Source organism: Molossus molossus, unplaced genomic scaffold (genome assembly GCF_014108415.1).
Source record: "Molossus molossus isolate mMolMol1 unplaced genomic scaffold, mMolMol1.p scaffold_m16_p_10, whole genome shotgun sequence".
Lineage (NCBI taxonomy): Eukaryota > Metazoa > Chordata > Mammalia > Chiroptera > Molossidae > Molossus > Molossus molossus.
The window spans coordinates 101455413-101478579 of NW_023425345.1; the positions used below are offsets into that span (position 1 = coordinate 101455413).

General features: G+C 37.2%; 1 protein-coding gene and 1 pseudogene across 2 annotated transcripts in view; one reads left to right on the forward strand and one right to left on the reverse strand.

The window, feature by feature from the left end:
• The window catches only part of LNX2 (ligand of numb-protein X 2), a 72912-nt gene that overhangs the window by 8395 nt on the left and 41350 nt on the right, over window positions 1-23167 (forward strand). The window contains exon 2 of one of the 2 annotated variants that reach the window (XM_036252953.1): window positions 18458-18555. The exons of the other annotated variant lie outside the window; for it this stretch is intronic. The gene's annotated coding sequence lies outside the window, so the exon portion shown is untranslated. The remainder of the gene's footprint in view (window positions 1-18457; window positions 18556-23167) is intronic. 2 annotated transcript variants of the gene reach the window in all.
• LOC118623828 lies at window positions 8289-12701 on the reverse strand (annotated as a pseudogene).

Sequence of the window (23167 nt, forward strand, 5' to 3'; positions counted from 1 at the left end):
ATCCCTTTTAAGACCATTCTGTCAGGGCCATTTAATAAAATTTCAAAAGTATCCATAGAAATTAGAACTTATATGAAATATTTATTAACCTCATTAATTTCTCTTATTTTAGGCTTTGTGCTTTTATTATAGATGAGATATATTAATTGATACTTCAGTAGACTATTTTCAGAATTTGTTAAAAATAGATACAGTTTTGCCCTGGCTGGTCTGGCTCAGGGGTTAGAGCGTCGGCCTGTGGTCCAGAAAGACCCGGGTTCGGTTCCTGCTAAGGGCACATACCTCGGTTGCAGTTTGTTCCCGGCCCTGATTGGGTCGTGCGGGTGGCCACCACTTGATGTGTCCCGTTCATGTCGATGTTTCTCTCTCTCTCTTTCCCTCCCACTCTATCTGAACAAAACATGGAAAGATGTCCTCGGGTGAGGATAAAAAAAAAAAAAATAGACACAGTTTTTCTGGCTCTCTGACCTATTCTTTTTCCAAGTATATAGAGTACATTTGTTAGCACATTTGAGTTTTTCTACATTTATTTATTTATTTATTTATTTATTTATTTATTTATTTATTTATTCATTCCTCACCTGAGGACATTTTTCGTTCAGATAGAGTGGAAGGGAGAGAGAGAGAGAGAAACATCGATGTGAAAGGGACACATTGAGTGGTTGCCACCTGCATGACCCAACCAGGGCTGGGGACAAACAGCAACTGAGGTACGTGCCCTTAGCGGGAACTGAACCCAGGTCTCTCTGGACCGCAGGCTGACACTTGAAACGCTGAGCCAAACCGGCCAGGGCGAGTTTTTCTACCTTTAACGGTATTTAATCAATAACATTGATACACTTTTCAGGATTTATTCTGTGAGTCTGGATTTTTTTATGGTAGCTATTTACAGAAAAGGCTAAAAACTTATTTAATGACTCTATTTTGCAGGATATCGAAAGATGATAAAGTCTGTGTATTCTTAAACATCAAATTGACTCAAACAAGTCAATTTTCAACTACTGTATATTGTATTAACTTTTTTTCTTATGTTGTAAAGTTGTTCAGTATGATTTTAGTTGTTCTAACTGTGACAGTGTGACTGAATTTTCTTTATAGTTTGGGTTCTCCAGAGGCAGTAAATCCGACTTAGTGCATGCAGGAAGAAAGAAAAATGGACCATTAAAAGTGGTTCTTTAGCTCGGCCAGTGTGGCTCAGTGGTTGAGCGTCAATCCATGCACTAAGAGGTCGCCGGTTTGATTCCTGGTCAGGGCACATGCCCAGGTTGTGGGCCAAATCCCCAGTGAGGGACATGCAGGAGGCGGCCAATCGATGTTTCTCCCTCTCTCCCTCTCCTTGCCTCTCTCTCTAAAATAAATAAAGAAAAAAAATTTGTTTTTTAAAAAGTGGTTCTTCAAATACTTACTCATAATATAGTATTCTTTATGTCTTCAAAAGCTTACTTGAACCTTTTGGAAAGAAAATTGTTCTGTTAATTAAAAAAACCACAAGGAATTATTCTCTATGTAGACTAGGAGTTATGGAAGGATAACTTTCTGGAAGGTAAAGCCTGATGTTCTTAAAAATAACAATTTAGTTTTAAAATAAATAAATCTCTATTTTAAAGAATATTTTTCTATTTTAAAATGCCTAGGAAGCAAGTAACACAGTTGCTTGATTTGCTTGATTTGCATATATTATCAAGTACATGAGGGCATTAAGGGTACATATGTTTTTTGTTTTTTTATAACACGGTATTCTGTTTTTTTTATTCTCACCCTAGGACACCTTTGCACTTATCTTCAGATAGAGTGGGAAGGAGAGAGGGAGGAAAAGAGAGAGAGAAAAGAGAAACATCGCTGTGAGAGAGACACATCGAGTGGCTGCCACCCACACAACCCCAACTGGGGCCGGGGACAAACTGCAACTGAGGTACATGCCCTTAGTGGGAACCGAACCCAGGACTCTCTGGTCCATGGGCTGATGCTCTAACCGCTGAGCCAAACTGGCCAGGGTGATAACACGGTATTTTTTTAAATTATGGATGTAATATATGCTAAATATAAAAAAAATTAGGAAATCCCAAACTATGCAAAGAAAGTAAAAATTAAAAATAATCTCACTAATTATAATTATTTTAAAATAATTCATTTAGCCCTGGCCAGTTTGGCTCAGCGGTTAGAGTACTGGCCTGCGGTTCTGAGAGACCCGGGTTCAGTTCCCGCTAAGGGCATGTACCTCGATTGCAATTTGTCCCCGGCCCTGGTTGGGTCGTGTGGGTGGTGGCCACTCGACGTGTCCCTTTCACGTTGATGTTTCTCTCTCTCTCTCTCTCTTCCTCCCACTCTATCTGAACAAAAAATGGAAAAAATGTCCTTGGGTGAGAATAAAAAAATAAATAAAATAAAATAAAATAATTCATTTATTCAACAAATATTTGACTACTACTCTGTACTGTGTACCATTCTATATCTGGAATATGAAAAGGACTTAGAAGTTCTTGTTCTCAGAAATTGAGATAAGTCAGATTCCAGTTTTATTGTAATTACTGTATTTCAATACAAATATGATATTTAAATGATAGAACTTAAGCGTCAAGAGTCTTGTGTCAAGGCAAAAGTTTATTATTACAAATTATAGGTAAAGAATAGTCTCAAGTGAAAACAAATTTCAGTATTTTTGTGGTTGTGCAGGTCCCGAGATAGCTAAGTAAATGATTATATATCTCCCCAACCCCCACTGGATATTTATTGATTGCCTGTAACGTGCCAGGCACTGTTTATATGATAAGAATATAGCAATGAACTAGATGGGCAGATCCCTGTTCTCAGGAAATTTACATGCTGGAGGCTCAGGAGGAGAGATAAACAATAAACTAGTAAGGAAATTAATGAAAAGTCTAATGACCAATGCCTGGAAGAAAATAAGATGATACAGTCAGATCTCAAGTCTGTTGTGGTGATTAAATCTATAGCTGGTCACCAGAGTTCCTTTCAGCTATTAATTTGTCTTCTTCACCAGGAAATCTTTTAACTCATACTGTCTCCCAAAAACATCCAGTGTTATCTTTGTTTCTTGTCCTTTTGTACTATCTCCTGGAGATTTCTTACTCCGTGAAATGGCTAAATAGCAAAAGTAGGCAGGAATTAAGAGAAGCAAGGCATATGGAAAATCATTTTGGCTTTTCATAAAGCTGGGAGTTTGTTTAGTTTGTACCCACTTGAGTTTGTACATGTCAGTGTCCCAAAGGTACTTACAATTTGTATGTTCTGAATTAAGAAACAAAACCCTACCAGATATTAGGAGAGGGAACAAGGGAAAATAATTTATCAGACCTTGTGGAATTTTCAGGTTGTTCTAAGTTTCTTACATCTCTTAAAATACCATCTATGTTACCTTATAAAGAACTCCTGATTTGTAGCTTTGCTGATTCAACAGGCTTTACAATTGATGTGTAAGTCTCATGCCCTGCTTTCCTTAGTACATAAGAATTTGGAGTGTGACCCATGACTCATCAGTTGATTTTGTGGTACATTTTTAGAAACAAAGAATGCAATAGCAGATTTCCCTTATGTAGCAATAGTGGAAGCAAATACAAGAAAACACAAATTTGTCTGTTTTTGTCCTGATGTTATTACAGCTGTATGTTAAATTGATTCTTGGAAATGTGTTACAACACTGGACATTCCAATGCATTTGAATAGAAAAAGTATAAACTATGTGTATTTCTTGCCAAAAGATCCTTATTGTGTAGCATTTCTTCCATTTTTATGGTATGAAGTCACTTTGTAGATAAGTATAATATTTAGGCTTGTGATTTATTTGTTTAGTTTTGAAACAGAGATGAAGGAGTGAAGAAAAAGCATTGTCTTGCCCTGGACAGTTTTGCTCAGCGGTTAGAGTGTCAGCCTATGGACCAAAGAGACCTGGGTTCAATTCCAGCTAAGGGCACATACCTAGGTTGTGGTTCGTCCCTGGCCCCAGTTGGGGTTGTGTGGCTGGCACCCAGTTGATGTGTCTCTCTCACATTGTTGTTCCCCTCCCTCCCTCCCTCCCTCCCTCCTTCCCACTCTGTCTGAATATAAATGTAAAAATATCCTTGGGTGAGGATTAAAAAAAAAGAAAAAGCATTGTCTTGGGCATACTACTTCATTTTTAGTGCTCAAAAAAATTGTTTTTGTTTTTGATGTGGATTTCTTGTTTGCTTTGCTTTGCTTTCTAATAACATATACAGGAACCAAGCTTGGCTGCTTTCTGCTTCCTACTATATTTCCTTTTGTCCATGCTACTGTCATGTTAGACTCTCATACACATAAAAGTCAATCTGGCCCTGCGGATGTGGCTCAGTGATTGAACATCACCCATTCACCAAGAAGTCGCCTGTTCAGTTCCCCATCAGGGCACATTCCTAGGTTGTGGGCCCAATCCCTGGTAGGGGGCATGCAGGAGGAGGCCAATCAGTGTTCTCTTTCATCAGTGTTTCTCTCTCTCTCCCTGTCCCTTCCTCTCTCTCGAAAATAAATAAAGAAAAAATATTTTTTTAAAAAGTCAATCTGTACAAATAGATATTTAATGAAGAACAAGTGTCACTCCCACTCCTTTGCCCTAGCCATCTAGTTCCTCCAGAGTTGACTGCTGTTAGGAGCTTTTTGTATTTCCTTCTAGGCATATTTTGTGCATATGAACCCAGGTGTATATCTATATAGAGAGATATTTTGAAACGCATACTATTTTCTACCTTGACTTAAATAGCTCAAAATTTATTTAATTTGCTCATCTTTTTGAAAGTTAACTTAGTCACCTTTTGTTTGCTGATCTCACCTGAATTATATTACCTGAAAAAATATTTATCTCTTGAAGAACATGTGAACATACCTTGCAGAGGTTTTCTCTGGTGAATATGATTATATTATTTGAACACCACTCACCCATGCTGGTGACTCCCTGAGACACCATTCCACCCAACTCAACACTGCCCTTGGCTCTTTCAGAGGTGGTGCCTCATAGGCAGTCTTGGCCTGGACTGCAAGCTTCCTTAAAAGCTCCCCAAGGTCTATAGCACTTGTGGAGGTGGCAACTTGCCTTGGTATGCTCTGTGTCTTTTGCTGAGTGGCCCCAGGCCTGCTGCAGATTACAGCCAGCCTCCGGTCCCAGTTTGGCCTCTGCCATGTGCCTCCGGCCCAGCACAGGCAACTGCCAACAGTGGATCACTTTGTAGTTCTTACTACCCAGGCCAAGCACAGGCAGCAGATGACCTTGGCCTGTACCAGAGTCCCTTCCAAGAGGCCCCAGAACCAATACACATGGTGGCCAGTCTCAGACCACAATAGAACACCACCTGATTAGCTCCATGAACAGCATACCCAAACAGTGGTGTTGGCGGGCACCAGATCCCCACTGGGGTGAATCCCTCCGTAGGGTCACTTCACACTGTGGTTGTGGCCATTCCTCACAGCCAGTTAGCCTGAGGGTCATCCCCACCCACTGATGAGCAAGCAGCTGTCAGGGCTTAACTACAATAGGAGGGCACACACCATTCACAAAAGGGACACTCCTGGAGCACTCAGCTCAGGTAACCAAAGAGACTATGCCACTAAGTCCCACAAGGTACCTACTACATAAAGTTATCATGCCAAGACCAGAAGACATAGCAGACCTACCTAATATGTAGAAACAAACACAGAGAGGCAGCCAAAATAAGAAGACAAAGAAACATGTACCAAAGGAAAGAAGAGGAGAAAACCTGAGAAAAAGAACTAAACAAAATGGAGACGACCAATCTACCAGATACAGAGTGCAAAATACTGGTTATAAGGATGCTCAAGTGATGTAGAGAAAGAACTTCAACAAAGAGAAAGTATGCATAGAAAAGGACACATAAACCATAAAAAGAACCAGTCAGAAATGAAGAATGCACTCAAAGAAGTCAACAGTCAAATAGATGAAGCAGAGGATGGAATTAGTGATTTGGGAGACAAGGTAGTGGAAAACACCCAAACAGAACAACAAAAAGAAAATGTAATTTTAAAAAATGAGGATAGTTTAAGGGGCCTCTGGGACAACATCAAACATACCAACATTTGCCTATAGGAGTACCAGAAGGAAAGGAGAGAGAGCAAGGGTTTGAAAATATGTTTGATGAAATGATGACTGGAAACTTTCCTAACTTGGTAAAGGAAATAGACACACATCACAGGAAGTGCAGAGTCCCAAACAAGATGAACCCAAAGAGGCCTACACCAAGACACAGCATAATTAAAATGCAACAGGTGAAACACAAAGAGAGAGACTTTTTTTTTTAATCCTCACCTGAGGATGTTTTTATTGATTTTAGAGAGAGAGGAAAGGGGGGTAGAGAGAGAGAAACATTGATACGAGAGAGAAACATCAATTGGTTGCCTCCTGTATGTTCCCTAACTGGGAATTGAACCCACATCCTAGATACATGCCCTGACCAGGAATTAAACCCACAACCATTTTGTGTATGGGACAGTGTTCCAACTAGTTGAGCCTCCTGGTCAGGGCCAAAAAGAGAATCTTAAAAGCAGCACAAGAAAAGCAGTTAATTACCTACAAGGGAGCACTGATAAGAATGTTAGTTGGTCTCTCGACAGAAACTTTGCATACTAGAAGGGATTCATATGAAATATTCAAAGTTAAGAAAAGCAAGGACCCACATCAATGATTCTTCTACTCAGCAAGGATTTAAAATTGAAGGAGAGATAAAGAGCTTCCCAGACAAGAAAAACCGTATTACAAAAAATGTTAAAGGGAGTTCTTTCAGAAGAAGAAGAAAATATATAAATATGAATAAGAAAATAACAACTGTATAGCTATCAGTAATCACTTTAAGTGTGAATGGATTAAGTGTTCCAATCCAGTCAATCACCCTATATCCTTTGGATAAGAAAACAAAACCCATAGATCAAAAGCCACATGCAGACTGAAAGTAAAGGAATAGAAAAGGATATTTCATGCAAATAGAAACAAACAGAAAAAAGCTGTGGTAGTAATACTTGTATCAAACAAAATAGACTAAAACAAAGGCTATAACAAAAGACAGAGAAGGATACTTCATGATGATAAAGGGACAAATCCAACATGAGAATATAACCCTTATAAACATGTACATGCCCAACCTAGGAGGACCTAAATTCATAAAGCACATATTGAAGGACTTAAAGGGATATATAACAGTAATAAAGTAATTGTAGGGGACTTTAACACCCTATTCCCATCAATGGATAGATCATCCAGACAGATAATCAACAAGGTAACAGAAGCCTTAAATGATATATTAGCCTAGATGTATTTAACTGATATTTATTTAATTCATATTTTTAGAGCATTTCAACCCAAGGCAGCAGAATATATATTCTTTTCAAGAGCACATGGAACATTTTCTAGGATAGACCATAAAACAAGTCTCCATAAATTTATGAAGATTGAAATCATATCAAGCATCTTCTCCAACCACAATGTTATGAACTAGAAATCATTTACAAGAAAACTGAAAAATACACAAATACTTGGAGGCTAAATAACATGCTACTAAACAATGAATCAATGAGATCAAGGAAGAAATCAGTGAGATCGAGGAAGAAATCAAAAGAGACAAAAATGAAATGACCCAGAATCTATGGGACACAGTGAAAGAAAGTCTAAGAGTGAAATTCATAGCATTACAAGCCTACCTTAAGAAACAAGAAAAATTTCAAGTAAACAGTCTAACTTTACACCTAAAGGAACTAGAGAAAGAACAACAAAGCCCAAAGTGAATAGAAGGAAGGAAATAATAAATATCAGAGTGGAAATAAACAAAATAGAGTCTTAAAAAATACAAAAGATCAATGGTTCTTTGAAAAGATAAACCTTTAACCAGACTTACCAAGAAGAAAAAGAGAGAGGATACAAATAAATAAAGTTAAAAATGAAAGAGAACTGAATACTGACACCACAGAAATACAAAGGATTATAAGAAAATACTATGAACAATTATATGCCAACACATTGGACAATCTGGAAGAAATGGGTAAATTCTTAGAAACATACACTCTTCCAAGACTGAATCAAGAAGAAACAAAAAATCTGAATCAACTGATAACTACTAATGAAATCGAATCAGTAATTTAAAAACTCCCAGGAAACAAAAGTTCTGGACCGGATGGCTTTACAGATGAATTTTACCAACATTCAAATAATTTATACCTGACCTCAAACTATTTCAAGATTCAGGAGAAAGGAATGCTCCCAAAGTCAATCATTTTTAGGTATATAAACTATTTATTAACAAACATGGCCTACCATATTATTTCTTCTTGGACACACCCACAGTGTGACCCTGGCAGCCCATGGTCTTGATGGGCTGGCCTTGAACACAAAGAACCCAGAAGTGGTGCAGCCCTTCATGCACCCGAATTTTCTTCAGCTGCTCCAGGTTTTCACGAACTTTGTTGTCCAGACCATTGGCCAGCACCTGGCTATATTTTCTGTCCTTCACATCCTTCCGTCCATTCAAGAACCAGTCTAGAATCCAGTACTGGTGTGGATTCTACATAGTGGTGATCATATGTTTCACTTCATCCTCTGTGAGCTTTCCTGCCCTCTTAGTGAGTTTGATGTATGCTTTTCTCAACTCCACATGACCATATCTTTGCCCCACACCCTTAATTGCATAATTGCAGTGGTGGCCAATGCTATTTTCTGCTAACCATCAATAATGGTATTGAGTACTCGCAAAATGAGCTAAAACTTCTCAGAAATCACAGAGACATGGTGGCAGCAGCATGTTAGGCCTCCTGCAGAGGAGTACCCTGATGCTAAAACCTGACCAACATTACAAAAACAGAAAATTATAGGCCAGTATCTCTGATGAACACAGATGCAAATATCCTCAACAAAATATTAAAACTGAATCTAGCAACGCATTAAAAAAGATCATACACCACGATCTAGTGTGATTTATTCCTAGAATGCAAAGTTAGTTCAGTATCCACAAATGAATTAAGGTGATACACCACATAAACAAAATGAAGAATAAAAGTCACGTGATCATATCAAGAGATGTAGAAAAGCATTTGACAAAACCTAGCATTGATTTATGATTAAAACTCTCAGCAAAGTGTAATAGAGGGAAGATACCTCAACATAATAAAGGCCATTTATGACAAACCCACAGCAAACCTCATACTCAATGGGGAAAAGCTAAAAGCATTTTCCTTAAGATCAGAAACCACACAAGGATGTCTTACTTACCACTTTTATTCAACATAGTATTGGAAGTCCTAGCTACAGCCATCAGACAAGAAAAAGATATAGGCATCCAAATTGGAAAGAAGTAAAACTATCATTATTTGCCGATGACATGATACTTTATAGAGAGAACCCTAAAGCTTCCTCTAAAAAAATACTAGAACTGATAAATGAGTTCAGTAAAGTAGAAAATTTGTCACATTTTTATACACCAATAGTGAACTCTCAGAAAGAGAAATCAAGAAAACAATCCTATGTACAATTGCATTAAAAAACCCATACCCAGAAATACATTTAAACAAGGAGATAAAAAGCCATTACTCAAAAAATTATAAGATATTGAAGAAAGAAATGGAAGAAGATACAAAAAAATGGAATCATATACTCTCTTCATGGATAGGAAGAGTTACAATTGTTTAAATGTTTATACTAACCAAAGTAATCTATAGATACAGTGCAATCCCTATGAAATACAAATGGCATTTTTCAGAGAACCAGAACAAATAATCCTAAAATTTATATGGAATTGTAGAAGATCCCAAATAACCGAAGCAGTTGTTAGAAAGAAGAACAAAGTTGGAGGTATCGTGCTACCTGATAATCAAACTATACTATAAGATTGTAGTATTTAAAATGGTATGAAAACAGAGACATAGTTCAATGGAACAGATTAGAGAGCTCAGAAATAAACCCATACCTTGTATGGTCAATTAATCTATGATAAAGGAGGCCAGAATATGAGAAGTGGGCAAAAGTAGGTAAGAACTCTGCCCAAGTGTGCTTGAGTCTAGCAAGTAGGCTACAAGAATGTGTCAATAATGAAAGTGGGCAATTTGAGCACTTGTGAAATTGTACCTAAGTACACTGAGCCATTGTGAGCATTCTCTTGAGTTAGTAAATCTATTGTACTGATTATAACCTGCATGTCTTTCTCAATACAAACAACGATAAACCTACTTTTGCCCACCCTGTACAATGGGATAAACACATATCTTCAATAAATGGTGTTGGGAAAACTGGACAGATACATGCAAAGAAATTAAACTAGACTACCTTCTTACACTACATACAAGTATAAACTCAAAATGGATTAAAGATTTAAATGTGAGACTTGAAACCATAAAACTCCTAGAAGAAAAGACATGCAGTAAACTCTCTGACATTACTCTTAGTAATATTTTTGTTCATATATGTCCTTGGACAAGGGAAACAAAAGAAAAAATAAACAAATGCGACTACAGCAAACTAAAATATTTTTGCACAGCAAAGGAAACCATCAACAAAGGGAAAAGACAACCAACAGATTGGGAGAAGATATTTGCCAATGATACATCCAATAAGTCTTGATTAATATTCAAATTTTATAAAGAACTCGTAAAAGTCAACAACAAAAACACATGCCTGAGGACCTGAATAGATATTTCTGCAAAGAGAACTTACAGATGGACGTATGAAAAGATGCTCAGTATCACTAATCATCAGAGAAATGTAAATTAAAAGCACAATGAGAAATCATCTCACACCTGTCAAAGTGGCTATCATGAATAGTCAACAAACAAGTGTTAGCAAGAATGTAGAGAAAAGAGAACCCTCTTGCACTGTTGGTGGGATTGCAAATTTGTGCAGCCACCATGGAAAACATTATGGAGGTGCCTCAAAAAAGTAAAAATAGAAGTACCTGGGTATTTATCTGAAGAAATCTGAAATACTAATTAGAAAAGATATATGCATCTCTATGTTCATTGCAGCATTATTTACAATAGCCAAGATATGGAAGCAACCTAAGTTCTCATCAGTAGATAAATGATTGGATAAAGAAGATGCGGTACATATATACAATGAAATATTACTCAACCATAAAAAAGAATGAAATCTTACCATTTGCAACAACATGGATGGACCTAAAGGGCATTATGCTAAATAAAATATATCTAACAGACAAATACCATAGGGTTTTACTTTTATGTGGAATCTAAACAATGTAAATGAACAAACAAAACAGAAACAGACTGATATAGAGAATAAACTGATGGTTGCCAGATGGGAGGGGGTATAATGTGCTGGGTAAACATTGAAGGGAGGAAGAAGTACAGTTGATAGTTACAGAATAGTCACAGGGATTTAAAGTAGAACCTAGGGAATATAGGCAATAATATTATAACTATGTGTAGTGCCAGGTGGGTACTAAATTTATCAGGGGGATCACTTTGTAAATTATGTAAGTGTATAACCACTTTCTGTACACCTGAAACTAATATAAAATAATACTGAATGTCAACTGTAATTGAAAAAATAAAAATAAATGTTTTTTTTTTAAGTCATTGCTTCTTTGTTACAGAGATGACACCTAAAAATGTATATGTACCTTGACTTTTGTTTTTGGAAATTTATTTTTTCTTTATGTTTTTATTGTTTTTTTTTTAATGAGAGAGGAAGGGAGAGAGAGATGGAAACATCCATGTGAGAGAGAAACATCAATCAGCTGCCTCCTGCACACCCCCTACTGGGGATCAAGCCCACAACCCAGGCATGTGCCCTGACTGGGAAATGGAACCAAGACCTCTCAGTCCATGGGAGGACACTCAGTCCACTGAGTCACACCAGCCAGGCTGTACTTTGACTTTTGTAATGGGCTGTCAGCAAGGACTTCGATTTTATTTTTTTTAACCCCTTTTATAATGATACTTATTTAATGAGATGTTTACCTGTATGGTTCTCTGTATTTATTTTTATGGTATTTTATGACAGGTAGTGTCTCTCCCCCCATTAAAAATTAGTTAAAAATGGCAATTTAGGAACAGGCATAAGGAAATGGGTTGCCACAGAAAAGACATGTTCTTAACTGAAGTATTTTTTATTTTGACCCTGTGAGCCTTAGGTTTTCCTTTTATTTTTCTTTCTTAAAATTTGTACCTGTGGAATAATAGGATTTTCACTTTTTATATTATGAAAATAGTTAAGTTGTAGAACACTTGATAATAAATATTCACTGAAAACCTAGAAGACAAGCAAGAGTAATACAAAAAATAATGTGTAATTGCTTCTACTGCATAAACCATAGCTCACATCCACAGTTCCTGTCTCCATTCATAACTGTCAGACAACATCCTAAACTACAGTGAAATTGATGATACTTTTTATATTTTCAAAGGACTTCCTGTAATCCTTCTTCGCCCTCTTGTTTCTTATTTTTTGTACCCTATCTCCTTGAAGTAACTTCAGCCTACAAATCGAAGTTCTCATGTCAAGTTTGGGAGCTACATCTTCGTTTTCAACACTGTTGCATGCACACCTTGTGTCGTCATACGGATCAAACTCTTACCCATATCACGAAATAAAGGGCAGAAAGAGAGACCAAGGTTGAGAAAGACAACTTATTTTGCAGAACACATTTAATTTAGCATGCGTTTAGAGAGCATTTGTGCATTGTGGGCCACTCACTTGCCCAGTGTGCAGCTCCACTGGCCATGTTTGCTGTCTGTCAGGGGGCATCATAGCACAGCATGTTGAAAATTGGTGTTAACTCTGATTTTTAAAAACAAATACATTTTTTTAGTAAGAAAAATTAGAAAACATAAAAACAAATTGTGCTTTGAAGTATGGCACTAATAAGTGTGTGTTAAAATCTCTTTGGGACATCTGCTTTGTGGTGGGGGGGTGTATATTAGTTGCAGTAATTTTCTTTCACTGAATTAAAGTTTGTCACTGTATAGTATAGTGACATTAGGCTAAGCAGGAAGCATTTCTTAGAAATTTGTGGCCCAGCCCTGGCCCATTTGGCTCAGTGGATAGAACATCGGCCCTCAGACCAAAGAGTTGTGGGTTCGATTCCCATCAAAGGGCACATACCTCAGTTGCAGTTAGGTTCCCGGCCCACGGGGTCCTATGAGAGGCAGTCAATCAGTGTGTCTCTCTCACATTGGTGTTTCTCTCTTTCTCTCCTTCCCTCCCACTCTATCTGAAGATAAATACTAAAGTATCCTCAGGTAAGGATAAAAAAAAAAAGAAAGAAAGAAAGAAAAAAATTTGTGGCCTAGTCTTGGCATTTGTATAAAAGGACAAGTTAAAATAGCTATTTATACACTGACTGCATCTTGGTATATATGAACAGGTAAGGGACGGTGCATAAGAAGAGAGATTTGGCTAATTTTGATGCTGTTCCCCTGTTCAAGCACTGCTGTTGGGTTTTGGAAGCCTCTGTGGTTATTATTTTTTCTTTGTTGTCAGCAGAGGGCAGTTTACTAATTTGGAAAATCACCTGCTGAGTTCTGTAATACATTGATTACATTAGGCACACCCTTATTAGAAATGGTCATAGTATATTCAAGGGCAGTCGTCCTACTTTTACAAGGTAATTCAGATGTAATTGTACCAAGGTGTGTTTTTGTTTTTATTTTAAGGGGTGGCATCATTTGCTATTTTTGTTCCCTAAAACTTAATTGAAAGACATTAACTACAATTCCAAAATGGAAAGTGGAGTTGTAGTTAATGTTGGGAAAGGTGATGACATTTCTTTTAGTATAGAAAACAGGAATTATATTTTCAGGGGAGACTTTGACAGTATTCTGTTTAACAAATATCTTTCAGTTCATATTATTGATTCTAAATTATGTATTATTAAGTGTGCCATAAATTGTCAATGTTATCAAGTAGTAAGAGATGACCAGAAAGACAAGTTAGTGCTTTGATACCAGTTTTCTGTGGAACTATGCTAATATTTGCCAGCATAATTGTTTCATAAGACACTACATGAAAATATAATTTCAATCATGTGATTTCTAGAAAGTGGGAAAAAGTTTAAATAAAAGTTATATATAAAATTTGTTTATAATATTGTAATTTTCTAATGGCCTGGATATTATGTGAATCAGTTGTTCTTGTGCTATAATAATCTTCTTATAAATCGTTGCAACTCAGAAGTAATTAAAATGTTAAGTGATTACATATAACATAATGGCTAAAATTTAAAAAGCTGACAGCATTAAATGATAACTAGGATGAAGAGCAACCAGAACTCATGTATTCTTGGTGGGAACATAAAATGGTAATACCATTTTGGGAAAGGTCTGGCAGTTTTTTACAAAACGAATTAAGCATGTACCTAACGTATGGCCCAACCTTTCCACTCTTAGGCATTTAAGAAAAATGATAACATGTGCTTATTGTACAAGAATGTTTATATAAGCTTTTATTCATAATCTTTAAAAGATGAAACATGTTACAATGGGATACTGCTGATCAATGGAAAGAAACAGACTGCCTAATATATAACTCGGCATGGATGAATCTCAAAACATAAGTAAAAGAAGCCTTACCCAAAAGAATACATACTCTTTGTTTTCATTTATATGATATTCTAGAATAGGCAAAACAAATCTGTGATGAGAAATAATCAGAATAGTGATTAGAGGGGATGTGAGGGAACTTTCTGGAGTGATGATTATGTTCTTTGTTTTAATAGAGATTTGTATTACATAGGTGTATGCATTTGTCAAAAATTCAATGAATGCTCTCTGCCTCTAAGCTTGGAGGGGAGGCTGCTTGAGGGGCACCAGAGACACACAGGGAAGAACTGAGCTGTTTGGCACTGGAGCGAGGACTGGAGAGGGGGCTTTCTCCAGGACAGACGTGCTGTGAGCCCTTTGGTGAGCCCTTCCCTGGGGCTGTAGACAGCCGCCATATCTGGGACTCCAGCAACCTGGCTCACACTGGTAGTCCCGCCCTGGTGACTCCCTGAGGCCCCGCCCCACCCAACTTTCAGGCCCACCCAAGCTGTTGCCAGTTGCTTTACCATAGGATTGGCCTGTCTTGGATCCGGCTTCAGGTTTTTCCTAAATTCTTTCAAACAAGCAGCATCTGGTCTCAGCTAGCCCGATACCACTCATTAAGTAATACACAGAAACAAATACAGGGAGGCAGCCTAAATGAGGAGACAAAGAAACAGGTCCCAAATGAAAGAACAGAACAAAACCCCAATAAAAGAACTAAGCGAAATGGAGATAAGCAACCTAACAGATGCTGAGTTCAAAACACTGCTTATAAGGATACTCAATAAACTCAGTGAGAACCTCAGTGAACTTAGTGAGAGCGTCAAGAGCATAAAAAAGGACCAGTCAGAAATGATGGATGCACAGTCAGAATTGAAGGAGGCATTAACTGAAATAAAGAATAATTTACGCAGATTTAATAGTAGAGTACGTAAATCCAAGAAGCAAACCATCAATTTGGAATATAAGGAAGCAAAAAACGCCCAATCAGAACAGCAAAAAGAAAAAATAATCCAAAAAAATGAGGATAGTGTAAGGAGCCTCTGGGACAACTTCAAGCGTGCCAACATTCGCATCTTGGGGGTGCCAGAAGGAGAAGAGCGAGAACAAGAAATAGAAAACCTGTTTGAAACAATAATGGCAGAAAACTTTCCTAACTTGGTGAAGGAAACAGACATACAAGTCCAGGAAGCATAGACAGTCCCAAACAAGATGAACCCCAAGACGCCCACACCAAGACACATCATCATCGAAATGCAAAAGGTTCAAGACAAAGAGAGAATCTTAAAAGCAGCAAGAGAAAGGCAGCTAGTTACCTACAAGGGAGTTCCCACAAGGCTGTCAGCTGATTTCTCAAAAGAAACTATGCAGGGAGTGGCAAGAAATATTCAGAGTGATGAAAAGCAAGAACCTACAACTAAGATTACTCTATTTTGCAAAGCTGTCATTTAGAATCGATGGCCATATAAAGAGTTTCCCAGACAAGAAAAAGTTAAAGGAGTTTATCACCACCAAACCGTTATTATATGAAATGATGAAGGGTCTTTTTGAAGAAAAAGATAAAATATATGAACAAACAAAATGGCAATGAATACATATCTATCGACAATGGAATCTACAAACAAAATGAACAGGTAGAACAGAAACATCCTCATTGATACAGAGAACATTTTGTTGCTTGCCAGATGGGAGGGTGGTTGGGGGAATGGGTGAAAAAGGTGAAGGGATTAAGAAGTACAAATTCATTGCTAGGCTGACAAACCTCAAAGGGAAAGGAGTTGGGGGGTGGGAAGAAATAAACCAAAGAACTTATATGCATAACCAATGGACACAGACAATAGTGTGGGAAAATGCGGGAGGGGGTTGGGAGTGGGGAGGAGGGGGTCAATGGGGGAAAAATGTGAAACATCTGTAATACATTCTACATTCAACAATACAAATTAAAAAAAAAAAATTCAATGAATGTATACTCAAGACTTGTACATTGAAGTGCCTGAAAAGACAAAATGGAGGGAAGGATGGGTAGGTATGTGGTAAAGGAAGTTTATAAAATGTTAATAGTAGACTTGTAAGATACAAACATTCACTATAAAATGCTAATCTTTGATAAAACAAAATAAATTATTGGAAAAATATTAATTTATAATGAAACTTTTTGTAGCCTGCCTATATGCATGATTTATTGTCTTACAAACTCTATTTTGTTTCTCTTTGCTGCATGATCTTTTTTTCCTGATTTCATATGTGAACTTGTGGCTTCTGAGAATTTTTGAAAATTTATCTTTATTGTCAATTATACTAAATCATAGCCTTATTGAGGAGTCAGATTACAGAGAAATTTCATTCTAGCTCATAAATGCAATTGTCTTTTTCTGGGGCTATCATCACAGTTTCACTTTTTTTTTTTTTTTTAACCAAGAATAGGACTGAATGACAGTACCTCCAGAACAATTGTTAAAAATCATGTTGTTTGGGATTATATTGCATGTTGCTCATAATAGTATCTTTTGTTTTTCCCCTTTATTGATGGGGAACTGGGAGGGAATGGTAGAATTTTACCAATTTCAGGTACCGCTGAACATGGACTTTGAAACTAGATGGACCAGGGTTTGACTCCCGTCTTGGTCACTTACAGCCTACTTGTTTTAACCCCTCTGAGCCTCATTTTCCTTATATATAAAATGGTAATGATAACTAGTTCATAGGGTTTGTTGGAAAGATTAAGTGAAGTAATGCTTGTAAAGCAATTAGTGTCATAGTTTCTGGCATATAGTAATAGTAGATATAGAATTAGCGAGAAAAGTTAATTTCTTGGAAATGAACTTTAAGACTTCCAGTTTGTTTGAGGAGGAAGTAAAGCAGTAAGGTAACAAGCTAAAATGAATATAATACACATGTATGATTGATTCTGGACACCTAGGACCAGAGACATCTGTGGATTCCTCCCTAAAGATATGAGGATCAGTAGGTTGCTACAAAATGACCAGTGTGATAATGGTTAACATTTAGAATGTTGCTTTGGGATGAGAAGTTAAAGTAGTAGACTTTTGTTTTGTTTTGTTTTGTTTTGTTTTGTTTTGTTTTGTTTTGTTTTGTTTTGGATGCATAGCCTCCAGCTCCTAATTTTGTTTTTTGGGATCCACTTTTTCCCTACTTGAGTCTGTGCTTATGAGAGAGTTGACTCAAGTAATCTAGGTCTAGCCCATTAAAGTATTACATGTCCCTGGTTACAGTGATTGGTTCAGGATGGGTACATGACAGAGATAGGAAGGTTTAATTCTGGGGCTCTTGTTGGCATAATGTGGAAGCTGCCTGAGAGCTTTGACTATGTGACTGGCTGCCACGTATAGTCTGAGCATGAGCCCAATCCAGAGGAAGCAGAGTTGGGTGAAAGAATCCTGAGTTCCGTCACACCTTTCTTGTTTTTCACTGAAGCCAGTTTTAGTCAGGCTTCCTGTCATTTGCAGTAAGGATCCTACACAGCCCTGGCCGGTTTGGCTCAGCGGTTAGAGCGTCTGCCTGCGGTCCGGAGAGACCCGGGTTTGGTTCCCGCTAAGGGCATGTACCTCGGTTGCAGTTTGTCCCCGGCCCTGGTTGGTCGTGCAGGTGGCAGCCACTCGATGTGTCCCTTCACGTCGATGTTTCTCTCTCTCTCTCCCTTCCTCTCTCTCCCTCCCACTCTATCTACAAAATAAATGGAAAAATATCCTTGGGTGAGGATAAAAAAATTAAAAAAAAAAAGGATCCTACACAAAGGTGCTCATCTGTATGTATCTATCAGTAGCATTGCTTAAGGGCTGGCTTCTTTACTTCCCGAATGATTCTACGGACTGGCTGGTATGTCTCTGTGTCACATATACTTGGCTTGTATAATAGTTGCTGTATCTGCTGGTTAGATTGTAAGTTCTTTGAAAAGAGAGACTATCTTCTATTAAATGTACTTTTTCTCCTCATCTAGATATAAATACCTATATCTGTGCTGTCCAGTACATTAGCCATTGGCTTTATGTGGTTTTTGAGAATTTGACATGCGGCTGGTCACAACAGAGATGTTTTGTAAGTATAAAATACACACTGATTTTAAAGACTTAAATCAGAATGTGAGATACCCCATTAATTTTTAAAATATTGATTACATATAATTGATTACATAAAATATTGATTACATATAATAATTTTGGATATATTTGATTAAATAAAATATATTATCAAAATTAATATCATCCGTTTATTCTTTCTTTTCTTAGTGTGGTTTCTAGACCCGCAACATAGCAGCCAGGGTAATCCTGTTAAGATTCTTACTCAGAGAAATGCCAAAATTCTATGAAGCTCTCCCAGATTTAGTTAGCCCTAGTTACCATTCTGATCCGTCCTCTCTGTTTTGTTTATTTCATCAAGACTGGCCTCTTTATTGTTCATTGAGTATACCAGCCATATTTTCACCTCAGGGCCTTTATACTTATTTCATTTGTCTATAACAACATTTTTACACCAGATACCTACACGGCTTTGTAGTTACTTCCTTTTGGTTTTAATTCAAGTGCCACCTTCATAGTCACGTTTTCTTTGGTCACTCTAATTAAAAAGCTACCCTTCTCCCATTCTCTGTTTTCTCTTACTTGCTTGCTTTTTCTTTGTAGCACTTTTTACCATCTAAAATACTACCTATTTTATTTTGTTTTCTTGTGTATTATCTATCCTCTAGTCTCTAGAGTCTCCCACCTCCACCCAGACTGTAAGCTTCATGAGGGCAGGGATTTTTATATTGGTTTTAGTGGTGAACCCCTAGGTCTAGAACAGTGCCTGGCATGTAGAAGATTCTCAACAATGTGGATGGATGGGAGGAAGGAGGAGGATGGATGGAGAAACACATGGACAGCGGACAGGTGGATGGATGGATAGATGGAAGGATGGATGGATGGATGGATGGATAAGAGGGAGGATAGAGGATGAAAAGAGGTCAGTTTTGATGGTTAGGAAGAATAATTAGTTTGACTTTGAATTTATTTCATTTGTATAAGTTTCCTAGTGGAGATGTCAAAAAGGCAGGTAATAACTACATAACATAAAACCTGGGATATTGTATGAATTATTTTCTGCAACATGGGAAAATAATTAAATTTGAGGTGCATTGTTAACCATCCTAATGATTTAATATAGTACAGCTTCTTTATATTTCTGTCTTTACCATACAAATATTTTATTTCCAATCATGTAACATTAGGCATTTATATCTTGAAGGACTATTTTATTTGTGTTATATTTCTGAATCTGGATGATGAGTTACAATATAGTGAGGAATTTCTTTTAATCTTTCTCAGTATTAGAACTATATGTAACTCAAACAATTCATTTTAATAAATTGGAGGGACCTCTCGAAAGACACGAGTATCATTTTGGATAAATACCAAGGCTACAGTTCCTTCCCATGATGCTACTATCTTCTTAGACTGATCTTGAGAAAGCAGAGACTTGGCCCAGTCATTGATGATCTTTTTGAAGTCTGGCCCAAAGTCATTCTTGATCTGATAATTTTTATGTATATTAGTTACAACTGGAACAAATTGAGCATATGAATATCTGTTGTTTTAATGATTGGTGTCACTGATTAGCTTGGAAAGCAGCAGCATTGAAATTTCCTATATCTTGCCTATAGTTAAGGTAATGAAGTCTTTGAATCTTAATTATTAGCAATATCACTGCCATAAAGCTTATCTTGACTGTGGATTTCACTTCATTTATGTTATTGTATAGGTTTGGTCATAGAATAGCAATGTCCTGCTGATATCTCTGCATTAATTGAGGGAGGTAAGACTGAAGAGTTTGTTCTTTTTCAGAAGCTTTAGGGTTTTTATGGAAAAAATATGAGATTGACTGTAGAACAAAATCTGCCATGTAAAACCATCTATTTATACTACTAACAATTACTGTGCTCATCTTAAAGAAAGCAAAAGCAAACCAACCAACCATATTAGTCCTTTAGAATGAGGTATCAGCATCTCCTAAATAGAATCTTATCTGGGAACCAGGAAAGAAAGATATTTTTGTCTTACAGCATTATAGTATCTTACGTCATACTACCATAATGAAAATTCAGAGATATTCAATTACATATCTAGTACTACTTTCTTTTACATATACTTCTCTGTGAAAATACAAAATTTCACAGAGAAAATACAAAATTTCAGGGCAGGATATTTAGAGTGTCCAGTACATTGAAGATCAAACAAAAACAAAAAAGAAATGCTCACAAGGAACCCTCCTGATAAGCTTTTGATTTAGATAATTTTTATAGTAATCACAATACTGGATAATAGTAAAGGAAAACAGGTTTGTTCTGTTTTAGGAGGAATAAAGGACCATGGAATTTGGGATCTGTAAGCAACTATAGAGTTGACCTAGTTTGGTCCACTAGTATATATGTTAAGACAGTGGAAGACTAGAGAGGTGAAGTGCTGGGCTGTGTGGCCTGGCTGTTAGTCACAGAGCTAAAAATCTAATCCAGGCCTTCTGAGACCAGTCTAGTGGGAGGAGCTGGGCCGACCAACAATCCAGCTTGTCTGTTTGCTGGTTCTTATCTACATCATCCGTTACAATCATTAGTCATAAATTTGTATTATGAGGATGGCTTGTAAAAGGTTTATCTAGCAATGTAACTTTTAGCTTACAGTAATCCTACCATTTCTCTCTTACACATGAAGAAGTTGAAGTTTATAGATATTTAAGTGCTATGCCACATTATGTTGTCACATTGCTAGTGAGTGAGTGCCAGAGCCAGATTTTGAACCCAGGTCTCTAACTGCTCAATCAGTGCTTTTTTGAGTCCCTTTAGTCCCTGGGAAAATTAAGAGTTAGTGGAGGGCTCTGGCCGGTTTGGCTAAGTGGTTAGAGCATTGGCCCACAGACCGAAGGGTCGCGGGTTTGATTCTCCAGTCAAAGGCACATACCTTAGTTGCAGGTTCAATCCCCAGCCCAGTCATGGTTGTGCAGGAGGCAACCAATTGATCTCTTTCTCTCTCTCCATTTTCTCTCTCCCTCCCACTCCATCTAGGAATCAATGGGAAAATATCCTCAGGTGAGGATTAACAAAAAAACAAACAGCCCAGCCAGTGTGGGTAAGTGGTTTAGTGTTGACCCCTGCACCAGGAGGTCACCTGTTTGGTTCCCGGTCAGGGCACATGCCCAGGTTGTGGGCCCAGTCCCCAGGGGGGGCATGCAGGAGGCAGCCTTTCGATGTTCTCTCTCATTGATGTTTCTATTTCTCCCTCTCCCTTCCTCTCTAAGAATCAATAAAGAAAATAAAAATTAAACAAACAGACAAACAAAAAAGAGTTAGTGGAGGAATTGTGACCCACAATTGTAGAAATTAGAGATTAAAAAGACCTTGAAAATAAGAATTTATTAATTTTATTTTACTGGAAAAGAGGTGTTTTCTAAATTTACTGTGCAAGAAGTTAAACATTTGAAAGACTTCATCCTTTAGAAGATGATAGATTCTTTAATTTATTAAAATCAGAACCCTTGTCATGGAACAGACTGACATATCTGAGAGGGAAGCGGGGGTGGGGAGGTGGGAAGAGATTAACTAAATAATTTATATGCATGTATGCATAACCCATGGACACAGACAATAGTGAGGTGAAGGCCTGCGATGGAGCAGGAGCCGTGGGGGGAGGGGGAGTGTGGGGGTGGGGGTCGGTGGGGGAATATCTGTAATACCCACAACAATAAAAATAATATTTTTTAAAAAAGAAACTTTTGGTTATATCCAGCAGATAACCATCACATGCAGTAAAACTCAATCAATGAAATCCATAGTTCCCATCACCACTCCTGTTGTATCTTTTACGTATTGTGCAACACATATGAATATGTTACATTCTCTAAGACATTAAAATTGCCCCAACAAAGGTGGCTGGTGAGAAATGCTGCTGAGAAGAGCCCTCATGCTGTAGGAGTATCTTTCCTGGGATAAGGTTCTTTCCACAGAGGTCTTTTCTTGTTGGCAGAGGTATGGCTGAATAGTTAGCTATATAGAAATGTTTAGCATTCTGTATGGTGTATTTCCTTTTTGAAATAGTTTTATATCAGGTCTGTTTTTAAATTACTCCTAATTTGCATCATTTAGTATAATTTTTAAAAATATAACTTTAGTATAACTATCACAGCCTACTAGAATTGGGCAGGTAATCTAGTTTAGTCTTTGCCTTTATCTTTTTGTGTTAAAACTTGTTTTCATCATAGTTTCATGGTTCAAAATTAGAAAAACTAAAGGTAGAAGGACATTTGAAATTTGTAAATTCTCTACTAGCCACAATTTAACCTCCTTTTTTATAGAATATTTAAGAGATTATTAAAGTTAACAAAAATAACACCTAACAGATGTTGGAACTAAAAGGTAAATATGACACAGTAGTATTTTAGTGTGTGTGTGTGTGTGTGTGTGTGTGTGTGTGTGTGTGTGTTCAATTACTATTTAAGCACAGCTGGTAGTTTATAGGCAGGCAATAAGGCACCAGAATATATATAACATACTAGCACATACTAGACATAAACTTGTGAATGAAAAAATGAGTTCTGTAGTAACCTAGTTACCCAATTGGTATAAAGTTCAGAGCCTAAGTCTCATAGCTGCTAGCATTTTTTGCTTAATTTATCAATTTTCTAG